Consider the following 18957-nt stretch of genomic DNA (forward strand, 5'->3'; position numbering starts at 1 on the left):
TAATAATATTATTATAAAGTTTTAAGTATCTGAGTTAGAGTGGATGTGAACCAGAAATTAGTGATCTATTCTGCTCACAATAGATGAGTTTAAGGCTTTTTAATTATTTTATTTTATTTTATGTTATATGGGTGAGTGCCAGTATGTTTCTGTGTGTAGCATGTGCCTGCTATGTGCCTGGAACTCAGGAAGGCATTAGATCTCTTGGAGTTGGGATTGCAGGCACTTGTGAGCTGTCTGATGTGAGTTCTGGCAACTGAACCTGAGATTTCTGCAAGAGCAGCCAGTGCTTTTAACCACTGAGTCACCTCTAACGTCCAACTAGACTTTTTTTTTTTTTTTTTTTTTTTTTTTTTGTGAGAGACAGTCTTGCTATGTAGCCCATGCTGGCCAGGAACTTCTGTCTCAGCTTCTTGAGTACTGGGAAAATATGTATATGTATACATATAATTGTATACCACCTTACCTGGTTTTAAGTGCAGAGACACAATTTATACCTTGTTCCTGATAATAAATATACTGACATGTCTGTGTATACATTGTAATGTAGATATGAGAAATGTACAAGCAGATTCTAATATTTTGATTTTGGGCATTATGCTGAAAAATGTTTTATATATTAATAACAAGTATACATCAATATATGTTGCTGGGTTATCTCTTAATATTAGTTTATTATTGGATATGTGTATATAAGCTTTTACACATATCTTGCTTAACTTTATCAGAAATATTTGAGGACTTGCTGTAATAATCCTCCCTCCATTTTAGAAGTGTGGAAGCAGGAGTTTCCCTGGAGTCAGGTGGATGGCAATGCTGCAGCTTATATCCAGGCCCCTATTTCAACCTGAACCTCTGTTTTAGTGTGCAGAATGATGTCCAAACTCTGTATTTCCATAGAAACTTAGGAAAAGAGTCTCCAAAGAAGTTTGTATTGTACTGACATGGCCCCTGCAATTCTAGGTCATTTTGAGACTGTTTTATGGAGACTGCTCAGGGCACACTGGGTGGAGGGAAACACCGTTTGGAGCAGCGCCTGTGTCATGCTTGAGCAGGGTGCCTCAGTGGCATGGGTGTGGCCTAATTTCTATGAAGGATGGCAGTAGGCACTTAGTATGGGCTTCACAGGGGTTTGGTACATACAGATTGTTGACATTTACCATTTCAGTCTTTATGTAACTTGTAGACATTTTAGAGCAGTAGTTAAGTATCTTTTCTTTGAAGAAACACTATAAAAGTGATGTCACAAAAGTTATTAGATCAAGATATATGTAGAGAGAGTAGAAGTTAAAGTTTTCCTAGTTTTTCTTTCTTGTGCATTTGTACATGTATGTGTAACATATTTAAGAGTTATTGCAATTACAGAACAATACACTTTTGAAGTTTCCTTTTTATCAGAAATGTGGCTATTTAAAACCTTCTTGTTTTAAACAATAAGGTTCATGAAGAGAGTAGGAGTGGGGTTGGAAGAGAAGAAGTGGGTGAGACTTAAATGTTCGTGTTAGATTATAAACTTGAATGTCCCAGGTCTCACTCTTCCCCATGGGACAAAAAGTATCCTAAGTGGTTAAAACATTTCTAAAGACTCAGTTTATAGTGACAGTATTGTTTTCTGGACTGTGTTTAGGAGACATTGTATGAAAATTAAACCTTATAGTTTATTCTGGAAGTTCTTTTTAGAGATTACAGTTATATTTTTAGATGAACCTTTCAGTTTCATTCTTTTCAAACTGGTAGTTTCTTTTTAAGCATTTACTTTATATTTACAAAGTAAGAGTTTTAAAACCAAGATGATGATCAGCCTTGAAATAATGAACCTCTTTAGCTTAGTGGGCAGAAGGAGATGCTGCCTGGGAATTTGTCTTGTGCTTACGTCTGCATTTGAGTAATGTTCTGCCTGTCTCCACCCTGTCACTGGTGCCTGCTCACTTTGCCACCAAATGCCATGCTGAAAATGCCACTAATCTTTTAAGGATTTTTTTTTTAAGGTAAATGATTTCAGTGGTTTTGTTTGGATTCTGGCTTGAGTGTTTTAGATTGTTGCTAAGGTTATTTGTCATAATTCATCTTAGTAATTTTTAAATTGAACATTTTATTGCATAGCTAATAAAAAGTTTTTCATTATAGTAGTTTTTTTTTTTTTTTTTTTTTTTTTTGCCTTCTAACCCTAAAAATACACTCTTTGATCTCAGCTGCTTTATGCGTCTTCTGACCCATAGCTGGTGAGGTGCTGAAGCCTTACCTTGAGTCATATGAGATATAACAAGGTGTCAGAATTTTGGTTTTTTTTTGGTTTTTTGCTGTTTGGATTTTTGTTTGTTTGTTTATTTGTTTTGCTTTCAAGACAGGGTTTCTCTGTGTAGCTCTGGCTATCCTGGAACTCACTCTGTAGATAAGTCTGACCTTGAACTCAGACATCCACCTGCCTCTGCCTCCCAAGTGCTGAGATTTAAGAGTGTTTTTCTCTGGTAGTATTCATAAATATACTTTCATTTAGAGTGGATCAGACCAGGCCTGAGAATACTTTCTTCTCCCTCATAATAGTCAGAAAATCTTACTGGTTCTGAGACTGAGGCAAACACAAGAATCCAAGTTAGTTAATGGCAGCACCTAACTTCCTAATTAATACTTTAAAAATTCTGTTCTTTGTCTTCTTGACCCATGGTCTCTGCCTCTTTTAAAACTATGGCTTCCTGCAAATGTATAATAATCTGAACTGGTATTTTATATCTTCTATTAAACATACAGGCAAGTTGAAATTTTAAAAGACTGAGATTTAAAGTACAAGTTTGTTGGGGGTGAGGGTTGGGGTGGGCTTTCTGGGGGCACATACCCACTTGGATAATACTGCTCTGCCCAGGCCATTTTTCCTGCAAAAGAGGTATGGCCATGGGGACAGCTGTAGGACAGTTGATACAAGGTGTGGGGCTTTTAAATTGGAATGATCTTTTGCAGCTCTTTAGTTTGAAAGAATCAGCCTTTCTTTCTTGTGAGAAGCTGAAAGATTGAGCGTGAAGGCCTTGAGGGGTGAGCCTAAAAGACAGAAATATAAGCCTTATTTGTTTTCATGCCAGCTGACCAGAGGGAAGGAAAGGCTCTCTCCCCTGCTATTCTCAATCCCATAGAAATGGCAGTGCCTTCCTGTTGCTGTTAGGCAGTTTATAGAACGCAGGATAGCTTGGTAAGCGTCTTCTCTGTGCTTGATGTGACGTAACATTGTAGAGTATGCGGCATGCATGTTAAGTATAAGTGGTTGTATTTGGCTCATTGCTGCCGCATTTTTGAGGATGTCTTAGGAAGCAATTATCACAAGCTAGGATGGATAACGTGCAAATCATTGAAATCAGCATTTCACCAGGACCAAACTTTGTAACTTGAATGATTTTGTTTAGTATTTGTTTACCTCTTCCCCCACCCCCAACACTTCAGAGCAGAATTCTTTTTGAAAAGGAACAGATGCTGTTAACTTATCAGGACCTGATACTAAAAAGCCTACAAAAATCTCCGTGCTGTTTATTTTCTTTATTTAATCTATATGCAAAGCATTTTGTAATTATTGCTGTTAGAAGGTTTTAAGCTGATGGTGCCTTCCTACCCTTGCTATGCTCAGGAGACAGATTAGGAATGCCAATTTCACAACTTGGTGTAAAGAAATGATGACCACTGAAATAAAACAGTTCGGATGAAAAGCAAACCAGATAGAAACGTACAATGAAAATGTCTTTTAGTAAAATGTTAGCATGCTGTACTTGGAGCAGATGCCACATTAATTCAAAAGAGAGCCCAGAAAATGTGGCAACTTTACGATGTCAATGGAGGGAGCTGCAATGGCTCTTGTATGCAATACGTGAAGTTCTTGGCACCGCCTGGTCCTGTCCTGTGCTGCTCGGCTGTTTTCTCTAGGTATTAAGTGTTAATATACAAATTCTAAATTTATGCTATACATTTTATTTGTGTAATTAAATGCATTATTGTTTATTTAGGTATTTGGGTAAGGAGCCCAATAACTTACAATACAGCAGTATTTTTTTTTTTTAAATTTAGATACATATTTTAAGATATTTAGAACCTGAGGGAAAAAAAATGACTTTTCTCTGCCTTTTCCAGTCACTTTCATCATGAACTTGTCTAAGAATTGAGTCTTTCAAAGAAGCCTAGTGCTTTTCAGATGTAGGATTTGGACAGGTTACAAAATTATGAGATTTTTGAATGTATTTTTTTCTCATTTAAATTTATAGTTATCATTGGACATTTGTTAGGATTTTTAAGTAGCTTAGACTCATTCATTCTCTTTGAGGTGTTTCTTAATGGTGTTTGGGAAGGAAAAGTGTGATAGAAGGGTACTGTACACACTCAGATGATTCCAGAGTGACATTCATTTTATAGAGGATTGCACTGGGACCTCTCTGAATTGCCTGTTTCTTGCAGTGAATGACTAGTGTGGGTCTGAGTGTAGAGAGGGGTGCACTGGGGGCTTTTAACCAGATTTACAGTGTGCGGCTTCCTGAGCAGAGCAGCGATCTGTTCGCCAGGGATGTACCCATGTGCCGTAGAGAAGTCTGGTGCACATGCTTAGAAAGCACTACAACTTCCTTCAGTTAATTCAAGCATACCGTTTGCTTATTTGGTAAAAGGTTAAAAGGTTTGTTTTTGTGTAATCCAAGGCAACTCTTCAGCACAGCAGTAGAATGCAGTGGTTAAGTCCCAGTATGCAATGGGCATGAATCTTGGCTGTGTCATGTGTTAGCTTTTGACCATGACCAGTTCACTCCTGCACCTGCCTTGGTTTCTTCATCTGCAAAGTCTGCAGAGATAACACTCACCTTCTGAGATTATTTTGAAGAATAAGTGAGTAGACTGTGAACCTAGGCAGGGTTAGTAAACACCAAGTAGTGGTCCACTGTTGAATTCTGCTCTCCTCCCCTCCCCTCTCATAGTGGAGACAAATGTTAGTTACACATTGGGAAAGAACCTGGGCTTTTCGGTTTGTCCTGTTGGAATTTCAGCACAATCACTTTAAAGTTGAATGTGCAATTTTGAGTTAACAGTTTAAACTGTCTTTCATAAAGATGTATCTGGTACATGCCACATACAGACTATTGTACTGGTCAGGTGGATAAGTCTCTTTGCGTATGGGACAGGAGTGGTAATAGCTGCCTCCCCTAGGATTCATGTGAAGAGACAATGAGGGCATCTCAAGATACTCAGTAAATGAGATGAATTATTGTTGGTACAGTCTAGCTAGAAGTTCATGGGAACAGTGTAAATATGCAATAGTTTAACTGAGAAACAGGAGCCCTACCCCCAAAAATGCTCTTTTGAAAAAAGGATGCATCATAAAAAAGTTTATCTAATGAATTCTTATTTAGGAACATTCCTGGGAGAAATAGAAAATACATGAGAATATGTTAATTTTAACTTAATCTTTTAAAAATATTTCTGAGTATTTCATTAAAACTAGTAGTACTATAAGCTGTTCCTCTGCCTCTAGCAACCAGAGACCAGCAGCAAAATCACGGTGGAGTTTACAGTGGCCCCTCAGCATCACTTGGCATCGAGTCAAGGGTAGTCTATTCCAGCATGCTAATCAGCCAGTCAGTCTGATGGAGTTGACCAGTTATGTATTCGGCCCTTAATGTAGGCTCAGGGGTAAGACCTGACAGGTATAGCTGTGGAGCCCCAGCAATGTGAAAGGCTATACAAGTGCTTTCTAGGAGTGACAGGCATGGGCTATTTGCTTTCCCATTTGGGCGTTTGCCTTTGTGAGATCCCTTTCATCTGGTATCTGGCCTTACACTACTTGTTATATTCATTTTCTTTCTACAACTGTCATAAGCTTCCTGTGCCAAACCTAGCAACAGGCTGGGGACAGGTTGATCATCAAAAAAGCTACAGTGATCTCAGAATTGAGAGTTTTTATTTTTTGTTGAAGAATGGAGATTTTACTATATTATTGGCATGTCTGTATGGCTTTCTTCTCTCATCTCCTCCTAGTAATTGAAGAAGGGGAAAAGATTAAGTATGTAACAGGTTTTTATTTAATTGACTTCTGATTTGATTCTGAAACATTTGCGATGTTTAACCCTTAGAGATTCAGCAGGTGTGTAGTATCTGTAATAACTTAGGCAGACACCTGAATATGTGTATATTCTCCTTGTAAGCATTTGAGTTAAAGTAACCTAACAGCATCCATTATTGCTCTGTTCTCATTACCCAGCTGTACCATCTGATGAAGGCCTGGTAGGTGAGTCAGAGTGTTTACTATATTTTTTTTATTTTGTCTCTATTCCTAAAACATTGTTTTTGCTTTCTGAGTAAAAATTCTAAGTTTGTTCTAACAAAGTGCTATACTTTTGCCTGACAAGTATTTTAAAAATTCAGCAGTATTATAGAGGGTATATAGTTTCTTTCATTAAAAAAAAATTATAGCAATGCTTTAGAGTAAATAAATAGGTAAAACTTTATAGTTTTAAAATTAGCATAAAGTAATTTTTAAAATTTTTATTTAGTATGTGTGTGTTTGTGTGTCTGTGTGTGTGTGTGCATATGTGTGTGAATGCATGCTTTCATGCTATAATATGTGACAGTCAGACGAGAGATTGGGGAGTCACTTATTTTTTTCTACCATGTGGGTTCTGGGGATTGAACTCAGATTTCCAGGCCCTTTCTCTCTGAGCCATCTCATGAGCCCTGTTTGGTTTTGGGAGAAGTGGATGGGATAGCACCTAGGCATGGGTACCACCTGGGTAAATACTCTCCCAGTGAACCATATCAGGTGGTTTTTTGCTGCTCTTAAGACAAAACTCAGGGCCTCATATGTGCTAAACTAATGCTCTCCCATTGTGATACATCCCCAGCCTCAGTATGTTTTCTTTACTTCAGCCACATGCAGGATGTATGAAAGTTATTTCACATGGTTGAGTGAAAATTGGGATATTTTAGAAGTAAATTTCATTTCAGTAAGTATACATATTAGAAATAGACTCTATATGTGGTTGTGGTTGATGTTTTCAGAAGTTTTTCCCTGCTTAATTTGTAGAGATTGGTGCCAATCTGTATTGGGCAAGCACCTGCTCTAGCCATCCCAAAGGCTGTCCAGTGTATAGCAAGGTGGTGCTTTGTCTACATACATCCCTTACATAGTGTTTCTGTGCCCCTTTCCTCTACCTGCTTCCTCTTGGCTTCCATTGTCTTTGCACCCCCACCCCCCCCTCCACCTCCGTATTGCACATCACCCCTCCACAGCCTTTATTTTTATTTCTGTTTCTTCTGAAAACAAAATGCTGTTGTAATTGGTAGTTTTTAAGTAAAAAGCCATTATCACAACCTTAAAGCTTTAGCAGTTTGTGACACTCCATTCCCCAATTTGAGGACCTCAACTGGGCTTTGGATAAGTAGCTTAAAATTACTGGCAAAGTAACTGAATATTGGTGAACCATTCTAAGTCTGAACCAAGGGAAAGACTAAAAATAAGACCTGAAAGCAAGGCGTGGACACATGCCTTTGAGAGGCAGAGGCAGGAGAGCTCCTAGTTAGAGGCCAGCCTGGTTTACATAGAGCTTTCCAGGACAGCCAGGGCTATCTAATGCAGAGACCCTGTGTCAACAAACCAACCAACCCACACCCAAAGCAAAAACAAAAGACCTTTGACCTCAGAAATTTCTTTATTTTTGGTAGGGGTTGAGGTAGAGGTGTCAGGACAGGCTTGCCACTTAAAAACTAAGACTTTTAATGAATTAGATTGCTCTTTGTAGTGGTAGGGACCTAAAAGAAGAAGAAGAAAGGAGACATTTTATATTACTGCTTTTACAAGTTTTTAAACTTATTAATATAGAAATTGGAATTGTTTTGGTTTATAAAATGCAAAATAGGCTTATGTTGCCTTGTTAGTATATATTGTTAATTTATGCTTCATTAGTTGATAATTGCCAAATAGCAGTTAGTAGTTTTTTGTTTTTGTTGGTTTTGAAGCAGAGCTTATCTATGTATCCATGCCTGTCCTGGAATTCTCTCTGGAGACCTGGCTGGCCTCAGACTCACAGAGATCCTGCCTCTGCCTCCCAAGTGCTAACATCGAAGGCATGTGCCACCACAACTCGAATTGTTAACTATATTGTTCACTTGGAAAAGTAAAATTTGGAAATTTAATTTTATTATTTTATATGTATGAGTGTTTTGTCTATATGTATGTATGTGTACCATTTGTGTGTCTGGTGCCTGGGGAGGCCAGAAAAAGGATTACATTCTCTGGTATTGGAGTTGCAGATGACTGTGAGCTACTGTGTGAGTCTGGGAATCAAACCTGGGAATCAAATCAAAGAGTAGCCAGTGTTCTTAGCCTCTGAACCATCTCTTTCTTCTAAAATTTGAAAATTAATTGTGGTTACTTAAATTAATGATTATATTGGATATAAATTCAGTAGCTTTTAAGGTCTATACTAGGGTTTTAAAAATAGGTTTATTTTATTCTTTGAGAATTTTATACATGTACACATGTATTTTTGTTTATTTATTTATTTTTTTGAGACATATCTCTATGTGTAGTACTGGCAGTCCTAGAATTCACTATAAATATAGATCAGGCAGGCCTTGAACTAAAAAGATCCACCTGCCTCTGCTTTCCAAGTGCTGGGACTAAAGATGTGTGCTACCATGCCTGGCAGTTGTTCAAAATCCTTTAGAAAATTTATGTTGAAACAAGATATTATTTAATTTAGGCTGACTTCAAACTGAATATGTATGAGAGGATAACCTTGAACTGAAACTCAAAATATATGCTAGGCTGGCCTCAAATTCAGAGGTCTGCCTGCTTCTGCCTCCAGAGTGCTGGGATTAAAAGTGTGGACCACCAGACCCACCAACTTCTGATCTTGCATCCACATCCTGAGTGCTGGGACTGTAGGTATGCACCATCATGCTGACTCATGTGGTGCTGACCATTGAACCAGGGCTTTCTGCATGCCGAGCGAGCCCTTTACCAACTGAACTACATCCCTAGACCTTTAGAAATTCTGATAATTAATTTTGAATTTACTCTTACAGGTTGCACCTTATTTTATGTACATTTGGTTGTAACTTTTGTATTTGACACCTATAATCATCATTTTTAGAATTTTAGCGTAGGAAACTATATGACAGAATTGTAAATCACCTTGTCTCATGCACTTCCTTGTGAGTATTCTCTTTGTATTCAGACTAATTTTGTATTAAGCATTCCTGTTATAACTTGTAGAGTAGTTTGCTGAGGCAGGAATTTGGACTGTTTGTTGACCTTAGACCAGGTACCTGTGATGAGGAGAGCTTAGTTATCTGCCCTCTGTCTGTTCTTCTCTAGAGCAGTAAGTTGCATGTGTACCTGCATTGTGGGACCCATTTATTACTAGTCAGTAAAGGTGATGCTAGCCTTACTGAATTTCTCTTGTTTTATTAGTTTAAATTAGACCCAGAGGGATAATTATTCCACCCCAGTGCATGAAGTCTAGTCAGTGCAAGTTGTGCATTGAAACCCCCATGCAGTGCATGGGAAATGCATCTTTAATGTTATGATGTTGTTTGGCATATTTAGTTTAGTGCAAGGAGTGTACTTGCTTAACAGGACCTTTAATAAGCTCCCTCTACACCAAAGATATACTTTTAAAAATTATACTTAAGGAGACTTTGTAGTATTCCCCAGTAGAGTTCATCTAGAGCAGCAAAAACCTTCTCAAATAAAACTATTCCTTTAACCGGTATTCATTTAAGTGGGTTTCTCTGTACTTGGTTTCCATGGAAATAGTGAACAGCTAACGTTATTTATAAGGTGGAAGTAAAATAGGGTGCCTAATGGGACCCCATGCTGCTCTGATGAAGAGACTTAGGAAAAAAAAATCTATGCTCATGGGATTTTTTTTTTTTTTTTAAACAAGGTTAATGGAAGCCCTTATTTCAGTCTTCTGTAACAGAACATATTTTTGGTTTTAAAGGCTAGCATTACCATCAAGCAAACAACTTCTGAGGTCTGTATTGCTTTCACTTTCAAGTTTTAGGACTACTTAGCAGGTTGGAAGCAGCATGTTTCACACTTCTGTTTCTTGATGATTTTGTTTCAAAAGTTAGGCGTCCTGGCATATTGTAATAGTTTCAGTTTCTCATCAGCACATCTCAGAGCACAGAGAAGATAGATGCTCATTAGTAGAGCAGTGATGGTAAAGAATCCACATGTTGACCACACGGGAGTCAGACTTAGTCTTTAGTCCCGAGTCAAGGCTCTTTGTGTGTCACTCAGCTTAGAAGGTGAAAAGGTTCTGAGTTTCTTTAGAGACAGACACAAGGAAGATCTTAATATCTCTTTCTTTTTAAGAAAGTGAATTTTTGCAACTGCCTATTAGCTAAAATAAATGTCTATTCTTTTAATCTTTGAATTGGATTTGGGAAAGCCTTCTTTTTTGTCACTACTTCAACAAGGCCTGCTCTTAGTTTCCTATGCCATACTAAAGCCTTGCCTGTCTAAAGCTGCATCAATGCAAGAGCATCATTGCCTTTGTGCCCAAGTTTGCAGAGGGAGGTGAGAGGAGAGAGAGGGAGAGGGAGAGACAGACATGAATATTTCCATAGCCTGAAAGGCACCTGCTCATCTTCCATCCTGGTGAGGTCAGCAGTCCTGCATTTAAGGGAAGCATGGTGGCACACAGTAAGGTTAAGGTGCTGATGTTTTATTTAGTTTGTTTGGCTGTTAGTGGCAGCTGGGGATCATTTTCCGTTTGTCTGGGAAGTTCTGATTTTCTTGGCTATCAGGACTGCAGGGTTTCTCCATGTTTAAAAACAGGGTTGTAGTATACCTGGGGCTCCTCCCAGGAGGATTGCTTGTGTGTGTGTGTATGTTTCTTTGGATAAACTTCTCATGGTATTTGAGTTTATTGTGCTTTAATTAAAAAACAATTAATTTTTCTTTAAATGTACCCCCCTCTTACTCTCCTTCCTTCCTTCATTTCTCTCTCTCTCTCTCTCTCTCTCTCTCTCTCTCTTTCTTTCTCTTTCTTTTTAAACCTAGTGTTTACCAGTGACTATTCTTACTGGCTTTTATTTGAATTGTCGTTGTACTTTAAAGACATAGAAATTTGGGTCTCTTGCCCCAATTCTGGGAGAAGAACTCCCAGGAGTTGCAGTTAGTGTGTTAGCAGGGCCTCTGTGATGTAGAGCTGGGCATTCATCCTCCTCCTTAGTGCTGATGGTCTGTGCTCCAAACTCCCATTAGTGTTAATAGGAGACACTTGCTTAAGTCCCTGTACACCAAGATAAGCCCAGGCTCTTTTATAATGCCTTGTAGATACCTTTGTTGTTTTTGTTGATGATGGCAGGAACTTTGGTCATGAGGTTAACTGACTGTTAAGACTGAGTTTGAGTTGTCTTGGGATATGGAATGAATTATTTGAGTCTGATCTGTAATTAAGTTTTCATTGTGATTAGACTCAAAACATAGCTTGTGAGCTATAGAAACTTTTGATGATTTTTGTACTTTATAATATTATGAAGAAAGCCCTCTTTCTGTTCATTTCTTCTACCACAAAACAAGTGATTTTAACAGTTTTTGTGTGTACTGTAGAAGAAATTTGTAAAAGTCGTCGTCGTCATCATCATCACTAGTATCTTACTGAGAAGCATTTCTACACTTGCTCTCTATCCCTCAGTCTTCAGCCAGCTAGTGTGTCTGATACTCTACAGACTTTTCTGTGCACTGCTGTAATGCTTAGATGCTGCCACCACTGGTTAAGAGTTAACTTAACCACTGTCCACTACACCTTTCTGTGAATTAGGGATTCTTATGACTTTCATTCATGTATATATAGTTTGATGGAAAATTTAGTTCTTAGATTGAAAGTAGTGTCGGCTGTATTTTGTTTCCTATTATCTTTGTGGATTTTTAGTTAGTCATCTGGATTTCTTAGACCTCTGTACAATGGCATAAAGGTGTGACTTGGACACTCAGGAATGTTCATTCTAGTTTTAGGCTCTTTGAGGGTACAAAGGCACAAAAGGTGAGGATCACTGTATGTTAGGCATTGTTCTCTAACATGATAGCTGTCAGGGTAAAAAGCCGAAGTATCTAGGCTCTGAATTATGTGTTCTGAACCCTGAGCCCTTACGGCTAGGGCTAGTGAATCTGTGTAGTAGTTTACTTGTGCTTCTGATTTAAGATTGGAAAGTAATGTACAAGGTATTATTTCTATATGTGTGTGCATCTGTGTTTGGGCATATATTTGTGTGTGCACATATGTCTGCATACCTGTATGCATGTATATTTCTTTAAGGGCATAAAGTCATATGTATTACAATATTAAGTAGTATGTGGTTAAATTCTAAATAAAGGCAGGGCTCAGAGGAGTTCAAAGGTACAGCACTTGTCTAGAACATACAAGGCCCTATATTCCATTTCCAGCACCATGAAGGAAAGAAAAAAATATTGAGAAAGATGACAGATATCCTGGAAGTTTAAATAGAGTGACTAGGGAAGATGGTAGCAGGGAAGGTCTCTGTCAATGGTGAGTCTTTATCTGGGCTGTAGTTTCTGAATGAGATCTGCAAAGTTAAAAGGTGAAAGAATATTCTTGGTCTAAGAAAGAATGTGAGTAAAAGTTTTAGGAGAGGGATAATTATGATTGCAGTTTTAATCTTTATTTTATATTAACTGAAGCTTTGGTAGATTTCATGAAAACTGTGGGAGTGAGCTATGACAAAACTTGGAGGAGGACAGAGCTGATTAGTGGGAAAACAAGTGGAAGAGCCTAAGCCGGGAGTGCGGCTTGGAAGGTTGAGGTGCAGCCAGCTAGTGCCTGCAGACACTGTTAAAGCTTTCCTCTGAGTGCGATGTCAAGCCACTGAAGGATTTTGAGTTGAAGGGTAATGATGTGTCTTGGATTTTGAAAAGCTTCTCTGCTGTTAAGAGAATAACTTATAGTGGGTGGGGCTTGGGATTGCGGTGGGGAGACCAGTGAGCAGGTCAGGACAGTAGCTGTGGCCAAAGGTGCTAGGGAGCTGGCTGGGGAAGTAGTAGTGGAGCTGAGCTGAGAGGTCAAAGTAAGGTAACCTCCTGAAGGTGGAGGCTGCAGAGCCCACTGATGTTGGATGTGGCATGTCACAGAACTCTGCGTGACTTCCAAGCGTTTCTGCTAGAAGACTGGAGCTGCCGCTATGGAGATTCTAATGGCTGAGGAGGAGGCTGGAAGGAAGAGAGTCAGGAGTTTAATTTTGTATTTGTGGAGCTTAAGACACCTGTTTGTCAGGTGTTGAGGGATGAGCACTGAGGGAGGGGCCTGCAGGACTTTCTGTCAGGTGGAATTCTGCTTTTTTTCTTCTAACCATTTATCTGTATTTGCATTTATTTCAGACTTAATGTACTTTTTGTTGAAAGTTAGGAAGGGCAGACAGGAAGCTGTAAAACTTGAAACTTGTGTATAAAACTTAGTTATTGAGTGACTGTCAGGTATAGTGAGGGAAGAGGAAAGACAGAATCTTCTAGGTGAGTTGATATTTTAAAGGATCTTCAAATAACAATAGTCTGTGCTATTCTAGTTACCGGTCAAAATTTATGATTGAGCACAGGCTATAAACTTAATTGATGAAAATTTGTAGTGGGGCATATTAAATTTTAGCCTAATTTAAAACATGGCCAAGTATTAAAATTTTATCCGCAAAATTTATTTATTGTTTAATGTAAATTATATGCAAAGCTCTTAGATGCTTTGCAAAAGGTACTTAAGAATTTTTGTTATTAATCATCTTTGATTTATTTAAAATGTTTTAAATTTCATAACCATGCCAGAAATCTGAATGACTTGTTTCTTTGCCTGCTCTAATTAAAGTTGCTACCTGTGAAGTTCTATAGTGGGGAAGGCTTGAGTTTGTTAAAAAAAAAAACATTGTAAGGTTATGTTAGCAAAATAATATTCATCTCTAAAAGCAAAATAATTGTATTTGCTCTTACTTGGGTATTTTGAATGCTTTTTTGTTAATTTGTTTGAAACTCTGAGTAGCCCAGGTTTCACTTGCTATGTTTTCCAAGCTGGCCTTGAGCTCTGAATCCCCCTGTCTTGGCTGCCTCCTACTTGCTAAGGTTGCAGGCACATGGGCAATCACCATGTCCAGCTCTTGAGTGTATTTTTCAATAAGAAATCCCATATTTGAAATATTTTAGCAGGTTTAATTAAGGTTTTGAAAGACCTCAGTAACAGTTATGAAATGTGGTAAGGAAATGCACAGAGCCCTAGCAGTCTTAGGTGAGGAACTAAGACCTCAGACTTAAGTATGTTCTGTACATGGGTAGTGCAAGAAGTGCTGATTTACATGTCCGTCTTGCGTTCTGCTTCTCAGCATTACTAATTTGTACAAACAAAATATTTGCTCTTTTTTGGGGCCACTTTCCATTTGGTAGCAGTTAACAATCAGTCTTCAGAAGAAATACTTGAAGTGTTGGTGTACAGGTTTTAAGAGAGTAATTTGCTTTTCCTGGGTATCTGAGTCTCTTTGAGGGTTGATGGATATGCATACCTGCTTCCCTGAACCTACACCTCTGCGAATGCATGCAGAATCCACTGTCTGTTGGAGCTGGTAGCTCTCTAAAAGTGGGTATCTTTAAGCATAAAGGATATTGAATTCTCAAACTTGCCCTAAGTAGCTAAGATGTGATGATTTTTCTTTAAAACTTGGCTCAAAGTATTTCTCCATATTTGAAATTGCTCATTTCTTAGAAGAGCAAAGGAGTCCACCCTGCTTCAGAGCAACGTTGGCTGGTGGAGAAGTGTGCTCAGTCACTGGGGCATCCGGCCTGCAGATTCTTCTCTCCTTCTGCACCCTTTGCTTTGCTTTCCTGTGTGGTTTCTGTAGTTCTTGTAAGCAATTTTATAATTGGTGTCATGATATTATCACTTCATGATTTTCTCTTTATTAGCTTAGGATTGACTCTGCTCCTGAATTTTGGAGAAAATGCCTGGGCAACAGATATACATGCACACATTGTAGTCTTCCCATTGACTGCTCATAAGAGTTTATGTCATTAGACTCTCCTCAGTGCTGTATTAAAAAGAAGTAAAATCCCATCCTGTCCTGACTGTATTTTTGTGTCAATGAATTTTATATATCCTGGGTGTATGTATTTGTTGGTTATTTTTATCTCCATTGTTGATCACAATTATCTCCAATTCTGGAGCTTTCCTTTTTAAAAAAAAATTACATTTATTTATGTCTGTGGACATACATGCCAGAGCGTGATTTTCAGAAATCATCCACAGTGTGAATGAGTCCTGAGATCAAACACAGGGTTTCAGACTTGGCTATAAGTACTGTGACCCACTGAGCTATCTTTCTGGCATTCACGCACCATGTGATATTTCATTTTGTTTTTCAGTTGAACACAGTTCTAAATTTTAGTTTAGTCCAATTTACTAGTCTTTTCATTATATTTTAAAATGGTATTATTGCATTTCTGGTGAACAGTGTTGGTAAAACAGTTTTAGACTGTCATCCATGTAAGTAGTTAACAGTGGGCGATTGCTGTATAAGGAGTTAACTAGCGAGAGGGCTAGGGAATTGGAAAGGGGAGCCTCAGCAGCTGCTTGCTATTCAATCAGTCCATGGACCTGACCATTTCCTGAGTGCTCACCTGCGCCTGCTACTGTTTTAGGCATCCTTTGAGTGAACTGTAGACTTTTCACTGTAGTAACTGATACAATAATCTTTTTTTGTGGGTCTAATTATATCTTATTTGAAAAGATTTTAGATGTGAGGCAATAATCATAAAAGCTAACTTTATCATTAAGAGTCACAAAGTTGAAGAAATTTTATATGTATAAAAAAAGAATGGATACCAGAATAGCTTTTAGTTGTTAAGGATGCAAAGACAATGTAAGATGTAGAAGATAAAAGTATTTAAAAGCTGGTTAAAGAACACAACAAACAAGAAAGAGAAACAAGAATGAGCTTAAATCCTGCCACACATGACTGTAATTTCTGAGACTTCACTAACACTCACACAGCAGAACACTCATTTCTGAGGAGAGCCTCAGGGCTCCTTTGGAATTGACTGTTAGGACTTTATCCTGCACAAAACAGCCTGAAGAGACCGAGGACATCTGCAGACAGGAAACTTGTTTCTGTTAAATTGCACCTGTTGGCCCTAAATCCAGTTAGTAGGGGTCAGCTGCAACTCAGAGCTTCTCCTTGGCACAGGGAGTCGTTTGAAGCAGAAGGACACAAAGTCTAGTTTTTAGTAATTGGATTCATTTCCAGATTTACTACTTTTTTTTTTTTTTGGTTGGGAATCTATTCTAATCCTGATGATTAAAATACCTATTTAGATGGACTCCTGAGAACTTTAAAAAGAACTGGAGTTCAGAGAAGAAGAAGGAACTGGGCATGGTGGCACACACCTTTAATCCCAGCACTTAGGAGGCAGAAGCAGGTGGATCTCTGTGGGTTTGAATCCAGCCTGGTTTACCGAGTGAGTTTCAGGACAGCTTGGGATCTGTAGAGAGACCTTGTCTTAAACTAAAACAAAACAAGAAGAGGATGAGGATGAGGAGGATAGCCAAGTTGATTTCTTTTTTGAAATAAATATAGACTGCATGAATCAGGAACTGTTTAAATCACTTTCCTTTATGTTTAATGTGACTACACATGGTTAACAAACATTTTTCATCTGAGAGACAGGATCTTTGAAATAACCCCAAGGAAACAAGACACTATTGGAGTAGCATAGGTCAGCAAAGTTTTAGGTGTAGTCTAAATGCTGGGTCTGTGTGTGGAGTTTAGTTAGGTTAGTGTTGAAAATGTTAAGGGGTCCATTTTAATTTTAGTTCCCTAATACTGGGTGAGGATCCCAAAACTTTGATTTTTCTTTCTAGCTTTATCACTGATTATGAATATGGCATAGAAGAATCATTATGTATTTGTGGCTCATAGTCCCAAGCGATGATATAAATTTAAGAATATAGATGAAAATTTGATTAAAATTCTGATTATGTTATTTATTTATTTATATTTATAATACATAGTTTCTTTATACATTATATAATACTGTGAATTAAAGCTTTGCATGAGGCAAATCTATTTTAAGATTTATTACAAAAAGACCTTTTAAGTAGAACAAACTAAGGACTTGCTTCTTATGCTTTATTGTAAAGAGATGGCAGTGGAGCCATTTGAATGAATAAAATAGATATGGGTCTTCTATCAGTCTACCACTGTTACACACAAGTACATATGCTGTATTTACAGTCGAGAGCAGTGCAAACAAGTGTGTCAGCTCACAATTACATAAAGCTGGCTGGTAACACTGCCCAGTTGGGATAGTTAGTAGTCCTGTTTGCTGCTTTCCAAGTATGGTCCTGAGTTCTGTGTGTAAGTATCTGTAGCAAATGAGGCAGTATGCTGGGCTCCATGTGGGTGGGTCACCTGTGGTTATCACTCACTTTTCACCGGGTTTTTGTAAGTTACCTGAAATACACACTATCAGTTAATAACTGTTAGTTTCCTCAGTGAGGCTTCCTGTTGATAAGTCAGCAAAAGTAGTTAGGGTTTGAGGAACCAAAATCTATGCTCTGATTTTTGACTCAGGATCCCTGTGCCCCTGGCAAATGCCCTCCTCGTTGTTTAAGGCCCTCTCTACTTATTTTTTCTGGTCTTGAAAACCTGTGTTAAAGCAGAGGTTTACTTGCTCTTGACTTCCTTCTTTGCTGTAAAAACTACTCGTTTCTTCCTTGTTTGTTGTTGGGTTTTAAAGTTTGGAGATAGAGATGTGTTTAGTTTTTTTTTTTTTTTTTTTTTTTTTTTCTCTTTTATAGTCAGAAATCTTTGAGTCTTTAGCTTTTGATGACATCCTGAGTCTGTTTGTAGTTTAACTGGGTTTTTCCTTCTGTTGCAGGGAACTAGAGAGCTGAAGGAGAGCCAGCTTCTCCAGAATTGGTAAGTATTTTTACAAAGCTAGCATAGTGTGCATGATTTTAGCTATACTCAATCAAATATTAAGTGATTTTGTAAGTGATTTTTTTACCTCCTAAAAAAGATTTCTTCTTCAAAACAAGGCTTTGTAGTTTGCACCAAAAGTGAATTTTTAGCTTCACAGAGCTGTATCTGAAATGCATTTATATTTCTGATAACTACACTAGACTTGCATGCTCCTGAATTTGATAATCCATTAAAACTTGAAGGCCCTGTTGGCAATAATTGAGTAGTTAGACCTGAGAATTTAAAGTCAGGAAAGACAAGTTCAGGTTAGGTTTTTGTTATAGCCTGCATTGCTGTGCTGTTCCATTTGAGGCCTCCCTGTGTATTAGCTGGCTAGGTTACTGTAGCTGTACAGCCTTCACCTTGAAGTTGGAGCCTCTTGATGTTTGTATTCTTATGCTTACCATTAGATTGCCTTCAAGTCTGAGATTAAGTTTTTAGTGTGTGTTGTTTTGTATAATTATTAAAAGAAGAGAGAAGCAAAGATGTTTTTCTGATACTTTTAAATAGCTTACAGCTTATTGTAATAACTCGGATTTTGGATGTCTTAATTCAGGGTCCTAGATTGCACTGGGTGATCTGGCACACTAAGCACTGGCAGTAATAACTTTATTTTGATTGCATGTGCTATGAAAAAAATTCAAGCTACAATTGTGTGATTTTCCAGTATAAGGCTGCTTAAAAAAATTCTGTCATTCAAATAGTAATAAACTTAGTGGGTAGAATAGATGGAACGAATTTTTGGTTTGAGGTTTTTTTTTTTTTAGAGACAGAGTCTCACTCCATGTAACCTTAGCTGTCTAGAGCTGGCTGCATAGACTCTAGGCTAGCCTTGAATACAGAGATCTGCCTACTGAGTGCTGAGATTAAAGGCATGCACCACCACCATGTCCAGCAGTTTTGGTTTTGTGGTCTTTCTAGTATGTCTCTGAGTTTAGAGACTGTGTTTTAAACATAAAAGGGAGACTCTTGAACCAAAGA

The 18957-nt window shown here is 38.0% G+C and overlaps 1 protein-coding gene across 24 annotated transcripts in view; it reads left to right on the plus strand.

Moving 5' to 3' along the window:
- The window catches only part of Phf21a (PHD finger protein 21A), a 174608-nt gene that overhangs the window by 11130 nt on the left and 144521 nt on the right, over positions 1-18957 (plus strand). For 23 of the 24 annotated variants that reach the window (XM_076929284.1, XM_076929281.1, XM_034496761.2 and 20 more), the window contains one exon: positions 17894-17934. The gene's annotated coding sequence lies outside the window, so the exon portion shown is untranslated. Of the gene's footprint in view, positions 1-6217; positions 6245-17893; positions 17935-18957 lie in introns of all 24 variants that reach the window. The other variant, XM_076929273.1, reaches the window with a different exon arrangement.

Source organism: Arvicanthis niloticus, chromosome 2 (genome assembly GCF_011762505.2).
Source record: "Arvicanthis niloticus isolate mArvNil1 chromosome 2, mArvNil1.pat.X, whole genome shotgun sequence".
Lineage (NCBI taxonomy): Eukaryota > Metazoa > Chordata > Mammalia > Rodentia > Muridae > Arvicanthis > Arvicanthis niloticus.